Genomic DNA, 24567 nt, shown 5'->3' with positions numbered 1-24567 from the left:
CAGGACCAAACCTGCCAAGTTGGGGTCAGAAGGCCAGCGGCTCAACCATCTGAGCCACTCAGCCTGGTTTTCATAAATGATTAATTCAGTAACATGAATGCTCAATATTTGAGCATGATGGTCACCAAAATCTGGACAATAGACCTCTACCGTCTGATAATGTTTGTCTGTATTTATAAAAATCTGATTGGGTTTTTTAAATAACTTTTATTATTCTCCTAGGGTTTTTTTACTGTGGGATTAAGCCCATATGAATTTACAAGCTGTGTTAATAATTCTCTGCTTTTGTCATATTTTAAGAAGTCCACATTTATATCCCCACACATAATTATATCATTACTCATTTTATGTACATTATTTATTAATAAATCTAATTTTATATGAATAAATGAAATCTTCCTAATAGTATACATTATAAGCTTTAGTTTTAATCTTTACTGAGGAGAAGTCAAATTCCTGTTTAGTAATAAGATAACTGTTAATTTTTGGTAATGAGACAAAGTCTCTCATAGTGCATTGGCACTGCCGGTGGTTCCAAGTAGCCTAAGCAGTGGCCTCCACGGTATGCACTAGCCATGCATCTTGGTGGGTGTGCTATTTACCAACTGATGAGTCCAACTTAGCACAGTGGAGCAAAACGCTGGCAACCAGGAATGAGTAAGCTGGAAAATTCATAATGTCCAATAACGGACCATTTATATTAGTATTATAAATTTACTCATTCAGGACAAATATTTCAGGTTCCCAATGGGAATCAACATCTATATATTTATCATGAGTCAAATAAATCCCTTTTCATCAATAAAAGGGAGTAGATTGGACAGTGGAGACTGTATTCTGCAAGGTAATTTTACAAATTTCCCTAAGGAACAAAATATGTTCACCAACCATGAGCCGAAACAGGTTAGAATTGTTATTAGAAATGTGACATTTCACCAGCAATGAAGAATGCTCCCCTGGATAGAGGCTATTCAAATTATCTGCTATTAACACAATGCTAGTGAAAGTACAAGGAGCTACTAACACCTGGCCGTACAGTCTGCATTGATGAATCTCTGACACCCTTCCATGGAAGACTGATAATAAAACAGTTCATTCCAAACAAAGCACACAAGTATGGGGACAAAGCTTTCAAACTTTGCTGTGCAAAAAGGATATACCTAGAATATAATTATATTCCGTGGCTCAGGCGGCAGCGCGCTGGCCTCTCACCGCTGGATACCATTGTTCAATTCCCAGTCACTCCATGTGAGATTTGTGTTGGACAAAGCGGAGGTTTTTCTCTGGGTACTCCGGTTTCCCCTGTCATCTTTCATTCCAGCAACACTCTCCATTATCATTTCATAGCATTTATAAAGGGCACTTGGAAAGTTTGTTTTCAATACGCAAAAATGGTTGGCTGGACACCCCTGTTATGGTGAGGGATGAAAAGAGGGGTGAAAAGCGGTCTAGAAGACAGCAAGGCACGACCTTCACACCAGTTGTTACCAAGCAGTGGATTGCAAGCAAGTTAAGATGTCAGTGTGGTCTAAAAGTGAATATTGCGCAATTATCCGCTACAATTTTGCTCGTGGATTAACTGTTGACCAGTGCCTGGAGGAAACGACTCCTGTGCTGGGGAAAGTCTGTCCACATCGGACAACAATTTTCCGCTGACATAAAGAATTCCAGAGGGGAAATTTTGAGGTTGAAGACGATCCTCGTTCTGGGCAACCGTCTGAATCAGTGACTGAGGGAAACATTGAAGCTGTGAGGAAAATATTGCAGCAAGAGAGGTGGTTGACATATCGGCAGGTAGAAGAGACGCTCCATATCCCTGCACAAGCTATTCATTCAATTCTACATGACCATCTCCGTTTTAGAAAGGTTTGTTCCCTTTGGGTGCCCCATTCACTTTCAGAGAAACAAAGGGCACATTGAGTGAAATGGTGCCGAGAAATGCTAAAACAGTTTGAAAATGGAACTTCACATAACGTCAATAGCATCGTAACAGGTGACGAAACTTGGCTTTATTATTACGATGTCCCAACAAAATCCCAGAACAAGGTGTGGCCGTTTGAAGATGAGGCTACTCATGTGATTGTGCAAAAATCAAGGTCAGTGAAGAAAAGGATGATTGTAGTATTCTTCACTAAATGGGGCATCCTGACTTGGGTTGTGCTAGAAACACAAAGGACAGTTACTTTCAAAATAATTCGAATCGCACGAACGTGAAGTGGTACAGTGAGACTTGTATGCCTCAGGTCATCCAGGCTCTCAAGCAGCTCCGTCCAAGGTCACGGCTCAACACTGGGCTCTTACATCACAACAATGCTCCAGCACATCGTGCTAATACAACAATGGATTTTCTTGCCAGATCAGGGTTTACTGTGCTTGATCACCCTCCATACAGTACTGATCTTGCTCCATGTGACTTCGCACTCTTCCCAGAAGTGAAGATGAAGCTGAAAGGGCAGCATTTTTCATCCGACGAGCAGCTTCTGGCAGCATGGGATCAAGAGTGTGAAAATGTAACCGAAGAAAAGTGGCAGAGTTGGTTCAGTGACTGGTTTTGACGCATGGAGAAGTGTATTGAGTGTGGTGGAAATTATTTTGAAAAAGTCTAAAGCGTTCATTCACATCGCAAAACTTTACTAGTACCCTTTGTATCAGTCATTAATAAATCACCTTGGAAGTGGTGGCTCCATTGTAATACTAGCCTGTATATATATGGTTCATTCATTACATCCCTGACCCTGTCAAAGACTGGAAAACAGGTTGTAGGTTTTCATTCATTCATTCATTCATTCATTCATTCATTCATTCATTCATTCATTCATTCATTCATGCAGAAAAAGGAAGAGATGGAGCGTGTTTATGAAACTTGAAAAAGATTTGTCTGGTGAAGGAAGAACCATAGTAACTGACAATTAACACACCTACATCACTGCTTGATCATCAGATGCATCTTTTGGGAACTATGAGAAAGAATAGGAAAGGTAAACCTAAAGAAGTTTTTGATAAACTGAAGAAAGGTGAAGTGATTGCAAAAGAAAATGAAAAAGGCATAACTGTCCTCTAATGGAAGGTTAAAAGGGGATATGCTTATCTTGTCGACAAAACATGGTGATGAAACTGTAGAAGGAGAAAGAAGGCATGGTAACATCTGGAAACCAACAATGATTATGGATTACAATGAAGGGAAAGGTCATACAGACTTACCGATCAGATGAGCAGTTATGTTTCATCTCTAAGGAAGACTCTAAGATGGTACAAAAATATGGCAATTGAGCTATTGAGCTACTTTTTGGTACAACGTTGATCAATGCATATATCCTGTACAAAAAAGTAACAGGAAAACCCATATCCATAATAAAATTCAAAGAAAATATTGTTATGGAACTCCTGAAAAAACATGAAGAACTCAAATGAGAGGAAGAACAATGCCCACCCAGGCCGAAAAGATCTGCAGTGCATACATTACAATGGAAGGAAGGTGCAACAGGAAGGACGAAGATACTAAAAGGGTTGTACCAGAAAAAGATGGATGGACTTATTGCAAAGAATGTTGTGAAGAAAGTGATTACATACTGCCCAGTGTGTATCCAGCAGTCTCATTATTGCCTGCCACGTTTTAATGAGGAACACAAGTTAATGTTGTAAACTATTCTGGGTTGTGAAGTGATGGTACCATGTTTCATCATTTCCATTCATCATTTCTTTCCACATTACAATCTATGTACGTGTACATTTTAATGCTGATAAGAATGGCTCTCGAAATGTTGCCAGTCCGCAAAGCAGGCTTCCTACCACTGGTGCATAGCTCCTTTTAAATGTAACCTTGCTGCTTCAAATGCTACTGACTGTATTCATAGGTGTCAAGATTTTGGATAGCCAGACACTTTTTGCATCCAAGCTTTCTATGGCATGAAAATCAGAAAGACTTCTCAACCAAATTCGCCATAACACTATAAACTGCTAGCCCATTTCTTGCTGCATAGTATATTGCATTTAAATATATCACTTGCTGGTTTTATGGGATATCATCTCATAAAACTCTGCAACGTTGACAGATGGTAGTTGGCCTTATTTAATCATCATATTTTGTCGCTGGAAGTGCACAAGTAATTCTCAATTCGTAGGCATCATTTTTGTTCTCGTTCATCTTGCAGCTCACTGACACTTGAAGTGGAACTTTTTGTATAAATATACCAATTATACACTGTATATTTATATATATAAGCAATACACTCATTGATGTTTCAAGTTCACTCACATGGAACACTCTTAATCAAATAACAAATGGCTAATCACTTTCCCCATTTAAAAAAAAATCATTGTATTTACATCACTTAAGAAATGAAATAGGACTACACAGCCACAAGATCAGACTGGACATGAAATATCACTATATAGATGCCATTTTTCTTCTTGGTAGTGATCTCTGAATGTCACGACCATTCGCACAATTCCGTGAACAACACTCTGCCACATACCATGATCTTCTGCTGTGTGTCTTTCAAGTGGCAGATTCATCAGACCCTTTATCTGGTTGTACTGGTTTGGGACATGTACCTTCAGCCATTTTCCATCAACTCTACCCTGGATGATATGCTTCTCAATGTCATCTTGCCAGATGACTTGCTCAAATATTTCAATGTTTGGGAGTAGGTGTGCATCAGGGGCAATCTTTATCTACTTCAGAATGGATCCATTTGATCTTATTATTAATCGTGATTTCATAGCATTCTTCGATAGCATGTCACCTCGAAGGCTTTGATTCTCCTATGGCATGCAACTTTTACAGTCCAAGACTTGGAGCCATATGTAGAGATAGGAAATACTAAAGCTTAGACCAGACATTTCTTTGTTTCCGTGATAATATGATGATCTTTCCATATTTTTGGTGGACTAGACAGTGCATTCTTAGCCATACCTATTCTTTTAATTTCACCTTCACAATTTTTTTACTGGACATGCATACTCTTAAGTAGATTACGTCTTTCTTGAAAACTATATCCTGTATAAGCTGGAAGAGATGATGCAATGCACCCTCTCTATCCACTACCATCAGCAATGTAGTATTGTCTCTGCAGCGGAGGTTGGAGATTGTCTTGCCGCCTATTTGAACCCCACCTTTCCAGTCCTCTGAGGCTTTTCTGATGATCCATTCACCATAGATGTTGAAGAGGAGTGGTAACAAAACACATCCTTGTCTGACGCCTTGCCAACCTTAAAGAGCTCTGATAACTTCCCATCAATTCTAATGTATGCAGTTATTTTATCAGTTGTACTTAGTATTGCCATTTCTTCAAGCACTTGCCAAAGATGTCGCATTAGAGTAGAAAATATGAAAAATCATTAACATTAGTTTTAACTTTGTGACCTTTGTTTGCATACCGCATTATATTTTTTGCGTGAAGAATTAGCTTATTATGGAATTTTTGGAAGTAAACTATTTTTTTTTAGATCATGACTTTCTATTCGAAGATAGCAGAGTATAAAGATGTGTGCTACCGGGCGATTTGGCTGTGCGGTTAGGGTTGCGCAGCTGTGAGCTTACATTAGGGAGATGGAGGGTTCGAATCCCACTGTCGGCAGCTCCGAAGATGGTTTTCCGTGGTTTCCCATTTTTACATCAGGAAAATGCTAGGGCTGTACCTTAATTAAGGCCACAGCCGCTTCCATCCCACTCCTAGCCCTTTAGTATCCCACTGTCGCCATAAGACATATCTGTGTTGATGCAACGTAAAACCAGTTGTAAAAAAGGCGTGCACATTTCCCCTTCTCCTCTTTTGGCTGCTCTGTCTTCCCACACTAACCTGTCATTGTGTTTAGCCTATTTTGTGTTCATTTTCTATGTTCCTAACTTCATATAGTCGCAATGAAGGCCGAGATTGCAGGGTGGTTGGTGAGAGGTGACGGTACTAGCAGAATGGTGGCAAATTGTGCGGGCCAGTAGCAAGCAAATTAGAAGTGCCAGTAAGTTGCTAAGGCTTGAGATAAGGGAATTTCTAGAAGAAGCTGGTAGCTGATTAATAATGGAGCAGGCTCACAGAGTAACCAAACTACGAGAATCATTCTTGGGTTATATAAAGAGCACAACTGTGGGGGCGGTGAGTCAGTTTGGAGTGGATCAGTCGTGAGTGACCGTAAGCAGTACGAGAAGGTTGTAAGTCCGTGATGAGTCATTCATGGCGAGTGAAATTGTCAGATGGCTACACAGAGTAAAATGAGGTTTATTCATTGTGAAGTGAACTGTTCTGGAACAAGGCTGCATTATGAGAAGCCATGTTGGGAGCATGAGTTCTACATGCCAAGGGCAGAGTGTGAGTGAAATAAGAGAAAACTGTGTTGAATGGAAGCAAAAAAATGCAAATGAACTTGTAAATAATGGTAATTAGCAGTTTAATAAGTGGATAGTAAAACATGCTACCTCTCTGTGTCGTGATTTTAGTTTTATTTGTTATTTGTTTGTTTTCTCCACATCTTTTGCATATAATATGTATCTAGTAATTTAAGTTTGTTATGTATACAGTGCATCCTGTATTAAGTGACCAATGACGGTTCCATGAAAATACAGTCTTTTAGAGGGGCGGTGACTTGAAAAGGGTAGGAATTTTAAAATAACTTTTAAGCAATAATACTGAACCATTAATATGTATATGATTTAAACACCTATAGTATTTAATTGAACCTGGCAGTAGGTATAAAATGCCTTTGGGTGTGGCGAGCCCATCGTAACAGTAGCCTATATGAACTGAGCAGATATGGTCCCAATTTCCTAGATGGAGGCCTAAGTCTACTTCATGTACTAGCACTAATGGTTCCCTGCCAAGAGCCACTTGAAATGTGTGAACTTTTGCTTGAATACGGGGGTAATCACAATGTTTGGGCAAAGATGGAATACAGTGAAGATGACAAAGCCTTTGATTTCACAGATGATGGCGATTGCAAGTGTAATGGGAGGAAGGTGTTGCATGCTCTCTTCATGCGGCCAGATGCTAATTTAGACAACGTTACAAATGCTGGTGGAGAAGGGGAATGCAGATTGTGAGGCACTCTACCTAGGGAACTCTCCGCTCACACTCGCGATAATGAGGGGGAATGTGGAGCTCGTCAAACTACTACTGGAAACAAGAAAGGCAAACCCCAACCAACAGCTGACGTCAAAAGTTGCAGTGTCGCTAGGTGTACTGATGAATCAGTCAGGCACGGACAAGCTACCACCAAACAATGTCATGGAAATGGTTTAACATTGAAACATTGTGTCGGAAGAAGGAGGGTGGAACGACAGAATAAAGTGGAGAGGAATCATATTTGCTCCCATCTGCTGTCAGCTGAAAATGGGAAAATGAGGATGATGATGATCGGTATTTAATTGCAACTTATTAACACTCTCTCTCTCTCTCTCTCTCTTAAATGGCACTACAGTCCTTGAAGGGCCTTGGCCTACCAAGCAACCGCTGCTCAGCCCGAAGGCCTGCAGATTACGAGGTGTCGTATGGTCAGCACGACAAATCCTCTCGGCCATTATTCTTGGCTTTAAATATTAACACTGGTTCACATTTAATACAATTTGCGTTCACTATTCTGGTCTTTATCACTATATTTTAAAATAGTAATAAATTGGGTTCTTATTTTTAATAGATTTAAACAAAATTTAATTTTCCAGACTTCCTCTAAGGGTATTAAAAAGTCTATTGATATGTTCAGTATCCATACAGTCCTCTAGCAAAATCATTTTCCTTTTTACATTTTTGATGTTAACAAACACTTCCTCTGGAGACAATGTATTCTGTACAGGCAGTTCTGTGCTGACACAACCATCCTCATCGTCATCATCCTTACCAATCCGGAAGGTCAGCAGATTTACATTAGCATTACACTCACTTAAAATATCATCCTTCCAATTAAAAAAATGGTCTAAATAGAGTTTTACCACATTTACATTTTTTGGCTAGTTTCCTTCCTGATAGTTATATATTACTACACTTTCACTCTTCTAGGATTAATAAACTTCTCATATTGCTACACATTTTATTGTCACACCATGTACAGTAACATGAACTAACTCTTATGGTATGAAGCCTCTTGCCCGGGTTTTAATCCGGCAGCGAGTAGCAATCTATTCTTGGAATTTCCTAATTGGTCCTGGCTATTTAAACTTCTAAGTGATAAACACTACTGCCTTAAGTTTCCTTCCGAACTGAAAGCAGGTCATCTTTGAAATAGGAAATTTGAGTTTGCAATCCTCCTGGTTACTGTATTTGTGCAAAAGTAGATCTTATCTTACACAATACAAAAATGGTAGGTAATATACTGTTATTACTGGAAAGAAGATGATGAGGGACTTGCAAGTCACCAGTTCACTTACTCCTGCAAGCTATTTTATACCAAACTATTAGATGAGCCAATTGAAACAATTTAAACACTCAACCATACAACACTGGACAGTCAAGTACTTTGGAGCGCATGCTTTAATGACATGGTCGCTGTGTTGTTTTGCAAGGTAGACAAATGTCATTTCAGTTTTGTGGTAGATGTATGGTGTACAGTGGATTTAACACTGAGATGGTCTTTTAAAATAAGTCAGACTAAGAAAATGCCTGGTTATTGGTCAGAAATAGAGGTGATCTTTAAATAACGGAACAAAATACAATACATTTATGGGGGTTTATATTTTAAAAGGAAGCATTAGTATGGACCCTTGTTTCCCTTTTCTACTGTAACTTTTCTCTTGTGGCTAGGACTTTCTAAATTTAACCTTTTCTTTTTTTCTTTTCCAGCTCTAGTTTTCCATTTTTCTACTCACGAAATAGGTTTGAAATGCCCATGTCCTATTGTTTAATAATGTAATACCCTAATTACTCACCAGGAGTCACAAGTCTCAAGTTTTCTTTGTGTTTACTGACCAAGAACTATATGAGTTTCAGCAAAGTTGCGTGATTATTATCCAAAAAAGGTACACAATAAAATACTGTTGTGGTTGTAGGTCAAATCTTCTAAGTAAAAAAAATATCTGTTAAAGGAAGGGAATAACTTTCAAGGCATAAAAATGGAAAAACTCTAGATCTTGCAAACATACCATCTGGTCAAAAGAGACAAAAACTGACCTTGAAAGATGAAAGAGTAAAGCCTGGAAGAAACAAGGTTAATGAGCAAGGTACAGTTAATTGATAACACCATGGTACTACCATATAAAATGAAAATAAGATTCTCACTTCTGTAGTTGTAATAAATGTGGTCATGTTTCTCACCTTTACAGACACAGCAAGGAAGAAAGAAAGTCCTTCATAAGCAGGTTGTTAAAGACTGGCAGGTCTACCTGGAGCTCTGGCCTATAAACTGAAAAGGAAAGATCTGAATAAGAAAGTTAAAAATGCCCCTTCAATATGCTAACAAATACTATGTCAAGGACGTGTGAAGACTTAGACCAGATTTACATGTTGTTGTCTGGATCTGTCTAAGAAATGAGATGGAAGAAATGTCCTGATCTTTAAGATAGTAAATGTAACTTGGTAGACTTGATTCAGAACATGTGATATCTCTGCATGGTCTATAATAGGCACATGACTGAAACAGGGTAAGCTGGGCTGAGTGGCTTCGACAGCTGAATCCAAGTTGGTAACTTCGATCCCAGCTCAGTCCAGTGGTCAAATATGCTAGCCTCACATCAGTAGATTTACTGGCATGCTGAAGAACTCCTGTAAGACAAAATTCTGGCACCTTGACATCTCCAGAAACCTTAAAAGTAGTAAATAAATAAATAAATAAATAAATAAATAAATAAATAAATAAATAAATAAATAAATAAATAAATAAATAAATAATAATAATATAATAATAATATTAATAATAATAATCTGTTGCTGCTTCTTCATGGACGCAGTATTTTTACATAAATGTCTCTTGGCAGAGGCCAGAGCAAACTGTGGCTTCCACTGAAGTCTCAGTTTCATTTATGGCTGTGGGCAGTATGGAAGCTGCTGTGTGATGACATTCAGAACACAACTAATACATCGGGGTGATACAAAAGGTGACAGTCATACGGTCAGTTGTACTTCAATAACACTTTGTGGCCTGGAGAAGAAAGCAATAGCGAACTTTCTCACTTCTCATCTAGCTTAGTATGCCTCATATGGTAGGTACTGCAATTGGTTTTTATGGTTTCCCTAAAATCACATAACTTTCAGTGGTGCTAGTTGAGGATCCAACCAGCCTCCAGACTGATGACCAGACAAACAGTTTAATATTTTTTTCTGAAACATTTCTAATGTACTCAACTATAACACTGTCAACAAGAGCATGGGATGCAAGTCTTTAAGTAGGTTTTGAGAAATATTCAGACTCACTCTGTTGAACAGTTTGAGTATATTAATAATTTATAGTGTTACGAATAAAACACTGTCTGCTTTATCGATCTAATTTAATGTAGGTTGACCCAATTAGTACCACACACATAATTATATTTGAGAACAAATGACAACAGTTTCCTAATTTATGGGTTTGATTCCAGCTGAGGTAGTCAATTATTTTATTTATTTATTAGTGCATTTTTTACAGTGACGAAGTTAGGGCTCGAGGCCCTCTCTTACACTTACCCACACACTGAGTAAAATCTTAAATAAAGTGCTAAGATAGTTAAAACTATGTAAATTAATAGGATTAAAAATGAATTTAAATAAATTACTAACTAAATTAATATTAAAACTAATTTAAAAACTCTTAAAACTGACTAATCCTCAGGTATGCACACATTCATACATCACCCATTCAGACGCAACCGGAACAAGTGGATCCAGCTACATCCGACTGGACAATTACACACAATACTCATAAATCATCCCAAGGGTAGAACATCACCATGGTTCCGGTTCTGTAGCTGCCGTACTTGCGACATAGGTGATCATAAGCACTTTTGGATGAACACATTTATATAAACTATTCAACCTAATGATTGATCCATACAGTTGGTGAAGTTCCAATTTGCGTTTTGGACAATTTTTAGTCAATGTATGATAGTTGTAATTACTTCCTTGTCACAAATTTTGGATTTTGATTAATGTACACATTTTAAACCTATGTACAGCACAACTTTAAGTAAAAAACTTTTTAAGCATAACACCATTGTATTTAGTTTTAAGTTCAAATGTTTAATTGGTTTAAAGACTTGACCTTAAGATTATTATTAGGCTGAAGATGCCCAAGACTAGGGTGAAACATGTACCTAATTAGTATATGTAATTCATGTAGGATTTAATCACTACAAAATATAATTGTATTGAATAGGTGGACACAGTAAATGTTATTCTTGAAAGAATTTTACTTTTTGTTATCTTCAATATGGAACAGATATGAGACTAGTTACTTGTAAGTTGGTCTACTAGTCGCAAGTTAACGGGTTCAAAACCGACTGAGGTCGGTGGCTTTTAAGGGCGTTTAAAGGTGATAACCCCATGTCGTTGGCTTCTGGCATGTTAAAGAACTACTATGGGATGAAATTCTGACACCCCAGTGTCTGTTAAGAACAGACAAACGTTAAATGACTTAGATTATTAATAACTTTTAACTCAAAGTTTCCGGACTACGGTTCCTTATCTCAAATTGATCCATTTGCCATCCTCCATCAACCCTGAAAGTTTGTAACATCATCATGGATACACCCTGTATTTCTACATATACCTTGACTTCAAATTCATAAAATCTATTATGAATGTAAAGGTACTCAGGCGATTTAAAAAAAAAAAAATGAGAGAGAGAGAGAGAGAGAGAGAGAGCCCTTGCAGAAACCCCACTTGAACAAGTTGTCCTTTGGCTTTGCCACCCTGGCATGGAGATAATTCAAGGCCTTGCAAGAGCTGCCCACTCTTGATCAGAAGTGGGAGGCAGTTTTTCATCAGGTCTGATCTTTTTCACCAGGTGGTGGCATCTCGCACACCACTTCATGATTCTAACTGATGTTGGGATGGTCCTAATTTGTGGTGAAGAGGCTTTTCATGGATCTTAAACTCCTTATTGAGTAGTAACCAGTCCGATTTTCAGTTTTCCACTATGGAGCCAAGACTCTTCGTGCTACAGATCTGAAGAAAATCAATTCTTTTAAAATATGGTGCTGGCAAAGAATGTGGACAGCATTTTGCACCAATGATTCCATTATAACCCAGCTCAACCTCAGAATTAGATTATCATAAATATGTAAACAAAGAGTTTTAGAATTCTCTGGACACACTATGTGAGGTGGGAATGACAGCACAGAAAATCATATCATTCTCGGAAATGTTCCCGGCAAGAAAGAATGTGGATGAGTTCCTTCTCAACGGTCGAACATTATCAAGAGTATAACTGGGCTGAACATCTCTGCTGCAGCATGTCTCGCCAAGGACCACAAGAAATGGAGATTAACTGACCAATAGCCTCCTCAGAGATCACGATCCTCAGAATTGAGTGAAAGACAAACGAGAGAGAGAATCTCCTTCTTGGCAACTGATGCAGTGGGTGTCGCATATCTTGGATGATTTTATCACCTTCCACCACAGCCACAAGGAGGTCTGCATTTATAATGACGACTACGCAACTAAATTAGGACACTGCCATTATAATGAGAACTTTCAAAGTCAAATATGACTGGAAGTAGGAAATGGGGCCTGCCTTTGTGATGAAAGCTCCCCATATCGAGTGTGACTGGCAGTAGGCAAGGGGCCGTGCGGTTAGGAGCATGCGGCTGTGATCTTGCATCCAGGAGATAGTGGGTTTGAATCCCACTGTCGGCAGCCCTGAAGATGGTTTTCCGTGGTTTCCCATTTTCACACCAGGCAAATGCTGGGGCTGTACCTCAATTAAGGCCACGGCCGCTTCCTTCTAACTCCTAGGCCTTTCCTATCCCACCGTCGCCATAAAACCTATCTGTGTCGGTGCGATGTAAAACAACTAGCAAAAAAAAAAAAAGTAGACAAGGGGGCCTGCTATTATAATCTAAACTCCCAAACTCGACTGTGACTGTCAGTAGGAAATAGGGCCTGCTATTGTAATGAAAACTCCCCAACTCGGACTTTACATGAGAAATGGCATATGGTGACCTCTCTGTGGTGATTCTTGGGTAATGCTAAGAGCAATGCAAACTAATTAAATCTTACTCACAATGTGTATAGTACTGTGCATGATGTAGAATTCCGTAGCAAAGCGCGGGTACATGAGCTAGTCAAATTATATATTCCACAGTGCTAAAATCATTGAAAGAATCTAGAGAGAATTAGAAGGCAAGTTGAAATCTAATTGTATATACAATAAGGTTTTGGATTCAAAAGCGTGAGATGCTAGTGGCTTTACGTCGCACCGACACAGATGGGTCTTATGGCGACAATGGGATAGGAAAGGCCTAGGAGTTGGATGGAAATGTCCGTGGCCTTAATCAAGGTACAGTACTCTTAAAAGATTAGATCGAATAAAGTAACTATATAAATTAGGTTAAATGTGTGAGGGGCATACAGCTGCACAAACCGCAGAAAGAACACAAAGGATGTATCATACTTCAGACAATTTTTTCTTCAAAGTAAGCATATTGGTGATTTGCAGAGTTGTGTTGCCTGTGTTTGTAACAGAATCCAGCATATGTACAATAGGCCAACTTTTCTTTACTTGTAGGTTCCCTTTGAAAAATAAGGAACTGACAAAACAGTGAAAAGCGATAACCTGACATGCCTAGCAGTGTGGAGCAGATGGTAGAGCACTGGCTTTCTGAGCCCAAGTTTGCAGGGAAATGTACTATGGCTTTGCTGTTTATTTTAAGTCACACAGACAGACAACAGTGGGATAGGAGGAGCAAAGTTTAATTTCTGTGTGCTTCCAATTCTATATTTATGCTGCGTGTGGTGTGTGTATGTATTAATCTTACGGGTCCTACAGTTGTCAACTGAAAGGTCCACCCATTCAACAATTTTTATATCATATGTTTAATCATGCATTATTTTTATAGAATACATGTTTCATCTCTTACCGTACAGGAGACATCTTCAGTTCCATGAAAACTTAACTTAAAATCACAAAGATAACAATCACATTAAGAACATTTAAAAACATTATTTGCAAATATAGTTTTTAAAATAATTAAAGTCTTTAGTCTGGCAATTGTTGGAGTTTATAGTATCTATGAGTACTATGAGCAAAATGTGCATTCTGCATATTTTGCATTTTTTCAGTATTTTTGGATATGGTCTAATATTTTTTGGCAACAGTACACACGTAAGTGACATTTTAAAGTTGCAACAGAAAGCTATTCGCACTATTGCTGGCGTTCCCTCTTTACACTCACTATGGACCACTATTCACTGAGCTGTCTGTCTTAACAGCAATCAATTTATACGTATATAATCTTCTGGTATACGAGGGTAATCCCAAAAATAAGGTCTCGTATTTTTGTATAAATACAAAACTCTGTTCGTGTGGCTGTTGGTCACAACATTATGAAGAGTGTTTCCTGAGCTCGCATATCACCGTGCTGAGGCACTCAGTCTTGACTTGGCAGACGTTGAGAATGGAGCTCCCGTTGGATGTTAGCGGCAAGTGCATGGATGTCAAAAATATTCGTAAGTGGTGTGGAGAGTTTGCAGCCGGTCGGACTGAAATCCATGACGAACAAAGGAGCGGGAGACCATCAATTTCCATCGAGACAGTCGTGAAGGTTAAGCAAATCATGCGTGAAGATCGGCGGATCAGGCTGGATGATCTCTGCACTTTGGTTCCTGAGGTTTCCCGAAGCACCACTCACAGAATGTTAACAGAAAAGTTGAAATACCAGAAGGTGTGTGCAAGATGGGTGCCAGCACCGATGACAAGGTGAAAGATGATGTTCATAACTTCCTGAACAGTATGGCGGCGAGCTGATATGATATGGGCATACAAAAACTGTCACAGCACCTACAAAAATGCATCAAACGAAATGGTGATTATGTAGAAAAATAGCTAAATGTTCAAGCTGTAAAATTATGTAAACCATTATAGAAATAAACAGGTCTATGTATTTATAAAAAAATAGGAGACCACATTTTTGGGATTACCTTTGTACATGAAGAGTAAGCCCAGTAATGATTTGCCAGTATGTTGGAACACCATACCTAATAATAATGTTATTTGCTTTATGTCCCACTAACTACTTTTACAGTTTTCGGAGACACCGAGGTGCCAGAATTTAGTCCTGCAGAAGTTCTTTTACGTGCCAGTAAATCTACTGACAGGAACACCACACCTATGGTACCAAGTCATCTTATTATCTTGATATGCCATGATGTAAGTTAAAGAAAACTCAAAAATGTCATATGGCGTAATAAATTGTGTCAAGAATTTAGTCAGCTCACATTGAATATTTTCAAATGACACCTTTAAAAATGGTTTTTGGTAAAGCCATGGTACTCCACTGCTGCCAAATGCACTGAAGAAGACTGGAGCAGTCTACACCAACTTAGAGTGTTAATTCCTTGGTTTCTATACCTTCAGATGTGATATGGTCTTCTACCATATTAGCTTAAATACAGTGTAGGTATATCTATGTGATTCCATTCGAATGGCCACTATATACACTGAAATAGATTAGAGTCCTCTGCCAGATGTTCCCAGGATTCAAAGCCGAGATGGACTGACTGAGAGCATGGATAGACAACAGCATCACTGCACCGCCGATGGACTTTTTCTTTTTACAATATTTAATTTGTTGTTATTTGCATATGTGTCAATTTACTTGAATACAATTGTGTAGTTTTTAAAGAGCATAAATTTATATTGATACAGAAAACTATCCATTGAAATGTAAGATATTTTGAGTTGTACTGTATATAGTTTTATCACTGCAGTAAGTTCATTTAGTTTATATGGAGTATATCTGTATATTTTAATGTATTAGGACAAAGGTTTATTAAACGTATTATTTAACGCCAAATAAAATATGATTCAATGATTCAATCTTGTAATCTATGTGAAACACGCACACTTAAAATTCTGTAATTATAATCTAAAGTCAAATGAAGTGCAGCGGTTGTTAAAATATCCAATGGACACAATGTATGTGGTTTGCATAGAGATATTTACCATTTGTTGGTCATGCTTTCTGTCATTATATTATCTCCTCAGTTAAAATTCTTTAAATTGAGATCACCCACTACTATCACATTCCTTTCTGTGTTGTTCACCAAAAAATTAATCATTAATCATCTTTACAAATTAATTCCATGTCGGCGTCACCCCTTCCTGGTCTATACACCCTAAAATCATTAAGTTGCCAATTATCTTTAGAGATGAGCCTTAAACAGAGAATTTGATATTTTTCATGCTTAACGTTTTCATATCTTTCAAACTCTTCTGTCACCAGTAGGAATACCCTCCAGTTCTGAGAGAAAATTTCTGCATCTATAACATCACTTCTTAGCAATGATTCAACTCCTGTTACAGTAACTGATAACTATGTATTAAATTATTAATTCTATTCCTTTCCTTACAAGTTAACCCAAGCAACTTTATATAATCCTTATTTAACTTCCATATCACTGTACTCTCATCACAACTCTGTAGTCCATCCCATTTCTCTGAATGTACTTCCCTATAACACTTCTAAATTAACTCCCTTATTTATACATATCAATGCAGTTCAAATTAAGGCCATCTGAGTGCAGATCCCTACCTCTTACCCATCCATTATGATCTACAAACCTCAATTCCACATACTCACTCCATAGTATCCTTTAAATCCCCAGTCACCCTCCATTACATAGCCTTCCTGCATAGCATCTCACTGATATGTCTCTACTCCCTTAAACTTCTCCTGCACTGCCATAACCAGATCCCACACATCCTATGTGTAGATTATTCCTAAAGTACCAAATGCTTCCTTTTTCCCTCTTTCAAATTCGTAAAGGGCCCAATAAAGTAGGGTTTATTGGGTTGCCGCAGCCTTTTGCTGATGCAATTAAGTTATTCTGCTACCCCGGGCCGATTAAACCAAACAAGTTTTTTTATAAATCGCTCCTACAATCGCACCTTTTTACCCCGTGATAAAGGCAAATAAGCCTTCCATGCTAAATATATCAATTTATCATACCGAAATCGTGGGGGGGATTAAAAATACGATCATAAATATAAATTTTAACATTGTAATACTCTATATTTATAAATATAGTTATATTATTTATACAATGAAAATGTATTGTTTTATTTTAAACTATATAAATGGAGAAATGTTAATGGAATTAAACCATTAAAATAAAAAGTTAGCAGCTTTAATTTGATCAACACATTTCTTTCATTGGAAATAAATTTCAATAATATTATTAACAGTAATATACCTCTATTTTGGTTTCAATTAAGGTAAAATAGGCCCGTGTGTCTACGTCTATTCCTACAGTAAATATATGGTGTGCCCATACGACGAATCCGAGGAGTCCAATTGCTATTATTGCGTAGAAGAGCGGTAATAGCTACGGCTCACACAAATAAAGGTGTTTGGTCTAGTGATATCCCAGGATATTCCTGCTTGCGTTATATTGTTAGTACCAAAGTGAAAAACTACCACCTTCTCTTAACCCTCCTCTTTCCCTTGTACTTTCCTCGACATCTGTCTTAATGTAAATCCTCAATACCACTTTATCCTGGTTCTCTTTCCTCCATACATTTTTCCCATGTGCTTAAAAACAGTTTCCTATGTCTGGTAGCTCGAAGCAATGCACATGATGACACCATTGCCATGGTAACCAGCAAACGTCCCTTGCTAGCAGTCGTGGCCCCCCCTGGAATTCTAAAATGGTTGATGTTCAATTGTTTAATATCATACCAGATTATTTCATAAACTGAACTTACTGACAGTCATCTAGGAACTCTTATAAGCAGAAATTTCTGTAAACAATTTAATGTTGCTGACGTTATATTGGTTTTTATATTCAAGAAAATTGTTAATGTGCACACCCCCCCTGGAAAAGATCCTGCGGGCGCCCATGCTAGCAGTGAAGTTCAGCAGTGGCCTGTATCATTCTGGCCACATGGCACAGGCCATGTTGTGGTCATGTCCAGAGCTGCTTGTACGGCTCCTTCAAAACATAAGGCCAGAAAATTGTGTGATAAACAGTGACTTTATTATTTGCTAGCATGCACTTAAACTCTAATTTGGTACAACTAATATGTATGTGCACTTAATTTGATTATCCCTGCCCTCCCAAACACATGAACCCATGAGCCACCACTGGCATCCAGTCATAAAAACGTATAACAAAGATTCATCTCACTTCACACACTGCCCTGTAGCGAAACAAGAAAAGGATTAAGCATACACATTAGTTTACCTTCTTAACACTGTATCTCAACAATATTCTGCAACACCATAGGTCATTGCTTTGGAAATAATGTTTCCCACTGGGTGAAAAAATATGTGCTCTTGCACACTTATGCTTTTTTTTTTTTTTTTTTGCTTTGCTTTTGAGTACCAATTGTGTAACCTCAACTCCTCTTGGCTCAATCCCTCAATGAGTTTTGGAAATGTTACAATTTTCTAGCGATCTTGGCAGTACCTATCAGATTCTCTGGTATCAAGTTTTAAGTTCCTATAGTACGCAAAACTTTTCTTGAGCCCTGAGCTCCATAGTGCAGAATGGGAACTAGGGTTCAAGAAAAGGTTCGCGTACTATACATTGTCTGGAAGTGTCTCAACTGACGCCCTCCCTCGCGTTTACTCGGTTTCAACATGGCGGCTAGAGGTGGTTTTAGCTTAGGCCTACTACTGCTCAAAGGAGCAACCCTCAGCTTTCTATTCTGTATATTATATTGTGGCAAGATTTTCTTTTGTTTATTGATTAACTGCTCGACTTTCAGCGCTCATCGTATTTACTTCCAATGAACTATTGCCGACTACACAACCCCGGTACCATGGCTGTGGGGCGAGGTATGTATGTCAACACCGCCACTGTTTTCTATATTGGTATGCGGACATCCTGGGCCCTGGCTAGAGCAAAATAATATTGGTCCAACATGTTAGGGGTGTTTAAGGGGTGTTTAAGAGCCTTTCGAAGGACGCAAAGCGGGAGGCTATTTCGTATTAACCTCTGACTCGCATTGTTTAGGATTGTTATTGTGCGGTGGCTGGTAGCGAAATCTATGTTTATTAATTTCTGAGAATGTAATATTGCATGATTTTTCAGCCAAAGCAGTGGTAGTAGCTGCAGAAAATATAGAAAATCGGCGTGCGCTTCGTTATATTAGGTACTTGTGGGGTAGGTCCCAGACATTCATAATACAATTATTCCTCTTTGACATTCCGTAACGAACTGTCTCCTCTACAAGTAATTCGAGATAAGAATAGCATAATTTATCTTTCGCTAGTATACCATTAAACTTTCGGGGCCTTTAGTGAACTTCATTCTTGCAGAAATTCAGTAAAGTGATGGCAACATTTTGCAAGGTTAGGGAAGTAGTCACATTCTGTCGAAGTGGAAGGCACGGGAGGCAACACCAACGAGGACAGAATTGAGGGCAACACATACACTATTCATCAATTAGCGATTCGTACAGTGAACATAAAAAGAAAATACACAACATTATAAAAATAGACCGGTAAAAGCCCTGATTAAAACAAATACTGGATCAAATGAATTTATTGGCCGTGATGAATAATACAGAAGAAATAACATACATTACCATGTAATGAACTAAAAGCAAAAGAAGGTAAATTTCAATTTTCTTCAACGAACGGTCCGAATGTCGCACTCGAGCACATTTTTAGACGATCTACTACCGGTAACATACCATCGACGATTAACAACGACCCCACAAGATCGAATCTCGGATGGTCATAACTCATCGTTCGATAGGTCGATCGACAAGATTTGAACGAGACCAACTCCAATATTACATCCAGGGAAAGCATGGCGGACATCGGTGGGCGATGTGAGAGGTTGAGGGGAAGGTTATACATGTTTATTCCGACTCACCTAAAGAAAAGTTCATAAGTCGAAGTCATGAAATGCAACTCACTAACTCAAAATATGAATAATTAAGCACCAAAAGAAGCGTTATCGCGCATTGTAAGTCAAAATGTAATTTCAGAGGGGAAATAACGAAGGGAGAATGATTGTATCAAGGTCAGGTTGAAACAGACATACTGTATAAAAATATGTCACATATGAAACTCCGGTCAGCAAATAAGATATATAGATGTCAACAAAGAAAATTATTAACCCTACATGAAATACAATGTAACACCACCATTAACCACAGCCCATTATGTAAAACACGCAAACAAATTTCTCCAAGAATTTCAACCCTTCAGAATACACCTGCATTATTGAGTAGGTACAAGCGATATTTGTATGATACACTTGGCCATCTAAAGAACTCGTCACCTTAAAACTCACCAGGTTGGGGTTAGGTTTAGTCTACCTACCCACGTTCATTGTAAAACGTTGAATATTAATTACACCATTCTTGCATCACAGTTTAAGATTAATTTAGTCTCTAAATAATAAACCTTGGTCATGATTTTCCGGATCTTTCCGGGACTAATTTAATTTTCTTTGGTTGATAGGGCAAATGCTAGGATAGGCATCATTAGTTTTAACTTCGGAAGTTTGCGCGGCACTCGAATTAGATCACCAACTTCTATGGGTATATAATATCTTCCCTAACAATACATTTTATTTCTAAAATGATAAAATGATTAATGCACACAACATTATTTTAGGTCTATCATTCGGTTCGAAGCTTTCCTTACGGATGCTATTAACCCAATTTTGCCTAAATACTAGGTCTTTTGGAAACGGGAACTCTGAAGCTTCTGCCCCAACACTTACTTACATCCAGATACACCGCACATTAAACTATAAACATATTGCATCGGTACTTTCAGAGAAGAACACGAGAATCAACATTAACTTAATCACCACCGATATAGTTGGAATAAATAAGCTATTTGAGAACAAACAGCTTCTTACGGCACTGAAAGGGGAGCTATAACCTTCTTAAGACTATAAATAAACATGATGTACGATTAATAATATTCAAATTTCTGTAAATATTTGGCAACAACATGACTTACAGAAATCAAACGAACACGTGCTAGTTACCTATGCAATATGTTTATAGTTTAATGTGCAGTGTGCCTGGATGTAAGTAAGAGCTTCAGTGTTCCCGTTTCCAAAAGACCTAGTATTAAGGCAAAATTGGGTTAAGAGCATTCGTAAGGAAAACTTCGAACCGAATCATAGGACTAATAATGTTGTGTGCATTAATCATTTTATCATTTTTGAAATCAAATGTATTGTTAGGGAAGACATTATATACACATAGAAGGTGGTGACTTAATTCGAGTGCCGCGCAAACTTCCGAAGTTTAAACTAATGGTGCCTATCCAAGCATTTGCCTTATCAGCCAACGTACCTTACTACAAAGAACATTAAATGTCCCAGAAATCATGACTGAAATTTATGATTTAGAGACTAAATTAATCTTAAACGGTGGCGCAAGAATGATGTGATTAATTTTCAACGTTTTAGAATGAACATGCGTAAACTAAACCTAACGCCATTTCCCGTGGAGTGAACATGAGGATTATGTTTTTTATATAAAATACAATTATGCCATCAATTCTGGTGAGTTTTAAGCTGACGAGTGCTTTAGATGGTTAAATGTATCATATAAATATCGCTTGTACCTACTCAACAAAACAGGTGGATTTTGGAGGGTTGAAATTTTGTTGGAGAAATTTGTTTGCGTGTTTTACATAATGGGCTGAGGTTAATGGTGGTGTTACATAGTATTTCATGTAAGGTTAATATGTTCTTTGTTGACATCTATATATCGTATTCGCTGACCAGAGATTCATATGTAAAATATTTTTATACTCTGCTTCTGTTTCAACCTGACGTTGATATAATAATTCTCCCTTCGTTATTTTCTCCCCTAAAATTTCATTTAGACTTACAATGCGCGATAACGCTACTTTTGGTGTTTAATTATTCATATTTTGAGTTAGTCAGTTGTATTTCATGACGTTCGACTTGTGATATTTTCTTTAGATGACTCGGAATATACATGCATAACCTTTCCCTCAACCACTCATATCGCACACCGGTGTCCGCCATGTTTTTTCTGGATTACGGTCTGATGTAATTGTAGTTAGGCTTGGTTGGTCTTGGTTCGAACAAGGTTAATCGATTGGGTAAAGTCGGTTCAATGCAATCCAGCAATATTATCTCCATAATGCTGGACGTTATCTGACTAATTTTTTGTTAGAAGGGCCCACTGATTGAGGTCAGACTTGAAATACTTCACTTCGAGACAAACTGCCTTTAATTATTAATATCGCTCATTGCATGCCTAGTTGCGTGCCATCTACAGAACCTGTGTACAACCATCTGTTGGAATTAACAATTTTCTTCTGTATTGAGTGTCATTTAAAATTTGATATGATGAGAAAATTAGTTCGTAGTGTGTGTACTATTTTTATATCTGGTAGTGTTTTTGATTATTCAATTGTTTTATCTAGAGATTGTGTCGCCAACTTTATCACACCGAAACTGCGCTAAATTTATATTTACTCTGTGACTAAAACTGTGATTTTTTTGTTTTTTGTTTTTACTTGTGCTGAGTAATGGCGCAATGTGTTGTTGAGTGTAGAGTTGAGTTGAGACAGAATGTTTTAATAAATTTTTCTAATCAATTATATTATTGCGAGTTGTGCCCGAATTTATTTCTGATAGGTTATGGGCCCAGTGCGTCAGTAAGTCGTGAGTAAAGCCCCATTCACAATGCAAACGTAACGTAACGTAAACTTAAAATTAACGTTAACTTAGAAGTTAGCGGCCATGTTATCTAATGGAACCATTCATAATGCGCCGACGTAAACTTAACTGCGAGTCCGTAAAATTAAGGGATTGCAAACTCCAAGCTCTTGCGGTTAATTTTACGTTAACTTTAAGAACCAGCCAATCAGAGCAGAGGTAAACATTGTGTGTTGTGCATGATATAATGACTTCTTTCGACGAAACGCTTGTACTTCTCTTTCAAAATAATCTTTGTGTGTATGTATGATAGAAGGAAAAAAGAAATACAAATACGCTGTACCGAAAAAATAATAGGTGGAAATAAATATCTTGTAGCAATGAAATCTGAGGGTAAATGGGGGGAGAGAAGCTCGCAGCGCTGGCGAACGGACGAGACAATCACTGTCATAAATAAAACAGTGTCCTGTATATTTCTTAACGTTATGACGGACTACTAGTTTACGAAAACGATATCATCCATACAAATAGATCCAAACATCTCATCGGGGTGTGATAGATAGGGTCATAGATGTCGGTACAGGAGACCTCACATTTCTTTTTTTATTAGAAAAGGGGAAGCGAATCGTAAGAAAGGCGAACAGTTCAGGTTTCATCCGCATGTCCAAAACGAACTGATGAGGGTCATTTCTTACAGTAGATTCCCGAAATCACCCTGAGATAACCTTCTTTGATTCAAGGGATGAATCCATTTTCTGCACCGTTGTTTAGATCGCCTTTTCAGGTATCGTAGGCCTACACAGCTCCCACGAGCAAAGCAATAGATGTTTGAAGTAATATAAATTCCGCTACCACGTTGTTTGATTCCATCGAGGTATTGAAACATAAAACTGCGAGATAGCCCAATACCCGACTTCCGTGCTAATAACATGGCAGTGTTTTGACTGGCTGCTATGTACTCTTTACGTTAATGTTACGTTCCACCATTGTGAATACCACACATTTGACGTTAATTTTACGGTTACGTTACGTCGTTAAGTTTACGGTTATGTTTGCATTGTGAATGAGGCTTAAAAATGGCATCAGTTGCGGATACGCTGAAGATTGAGAGACTTGGGCCGAAAAACTATGTGGTGTGGTGCAAGCGAGTGAAGGCTTTCCTATTAAGAAAGAAATGCTGGACTGCCATCGATCCCGGTTACGACGATGGTGAAGATTTAACTACACACGAAGATGGCCTAAATGCCACTGCACTTAGTTACTTGACGGAGTTGGTAGAGGACTGTTACTTGAATGATGTAACCAGACATGAACGAGCAAAGCATGCCTGGAACAGACTTAAAGCAATCCATTTCAAGATTTCTCCTTTTCAATTTATGAGTACCATGGACGAACTGGCAAGCTGCATCAAGAAACATGATGAACCTGTTTTGGAATATCTGAATCGAGTTGAGCAATTTGTGGAAAAACTGAGACATCAAGACTTGGCGGCCTACATACTGAGAGGTTTGAAGCAGGAAAATTACAAACACATTGCCCAGGTGATGGAGTTAAATGAAGAAAATCTATCGTCAGAAAATGTGAAGATTAAATTGCTGCTGGAAGAAGATAGACTAGAGAGAGAGAAGGATGAGCGTGAGAAGAAAAATCAAGAATTGAGAAGCTATGTTATGAAGAACAAAGGAAAATTCCATGGTTTTGAGAAGTAACACATTTTTTCTGGTGAAAAATTCTGCTGTTCTGATAGATACTGTCATTGTTGTGGGCATCTTGCAAGAGAGTGTCCAAAAGTAAGAGAAGCCAAGTCAAGAGGAAATGTGATTTGTTACTCTTGTGGCAA

The 24567-nt window shown here is 38.0% G+C and overlaps 1 protein-coding gene across 2 annotated transcripts in view; it reads right to left on the bottom strand.

Annotated features, from left to right (window-relative positions):
* Positions 1-19753, bottom strand: part of LOC136873929 (probable inactive tRNA-specific adenosine deaminase-like protein 3) — a 105461-nt gene extending 85708 nt beyond the window's left edge. The window contains exons 1-3 of one of the 2 annotated variants that reach the window (XR_010860201.2): positions 19648-19753; positions 9240-9327; positions 409-662 (exon numbers count right to left, since the gene is read on the bottom strand). The gene's annotated coding sequence lies outside the window, so the exon portion shown is untranslated. Of the gene's footprint in view, positions 1-408; positions 663-9239; positions 9328-19647 lie in introns of those variants that run through there. The other variant, XM_067147291.2, reaches the window with a different exon arrangement.
* Between the last annotated feature and the right edge of the window lie 4814 nt (positions 19754-24567).

This window comes from Anabrus simplex, chromosome 5, assembly GCF_040414725.1.
Source record: "Anabrus simplex isolate iqAnaSimp1 chromosome 5, ASM4041472v1, whole genome shotgun sequence".
Lineage (NCBI taxonomy): Eukaryota > Metazoa > Arthropoda > Insecta > Orthoptera > Tettigoniidae > Anabrus > Anabrus simplex.
This window is presented reverse-complemented; position numbering and strand designations above follow the sequence as displayed.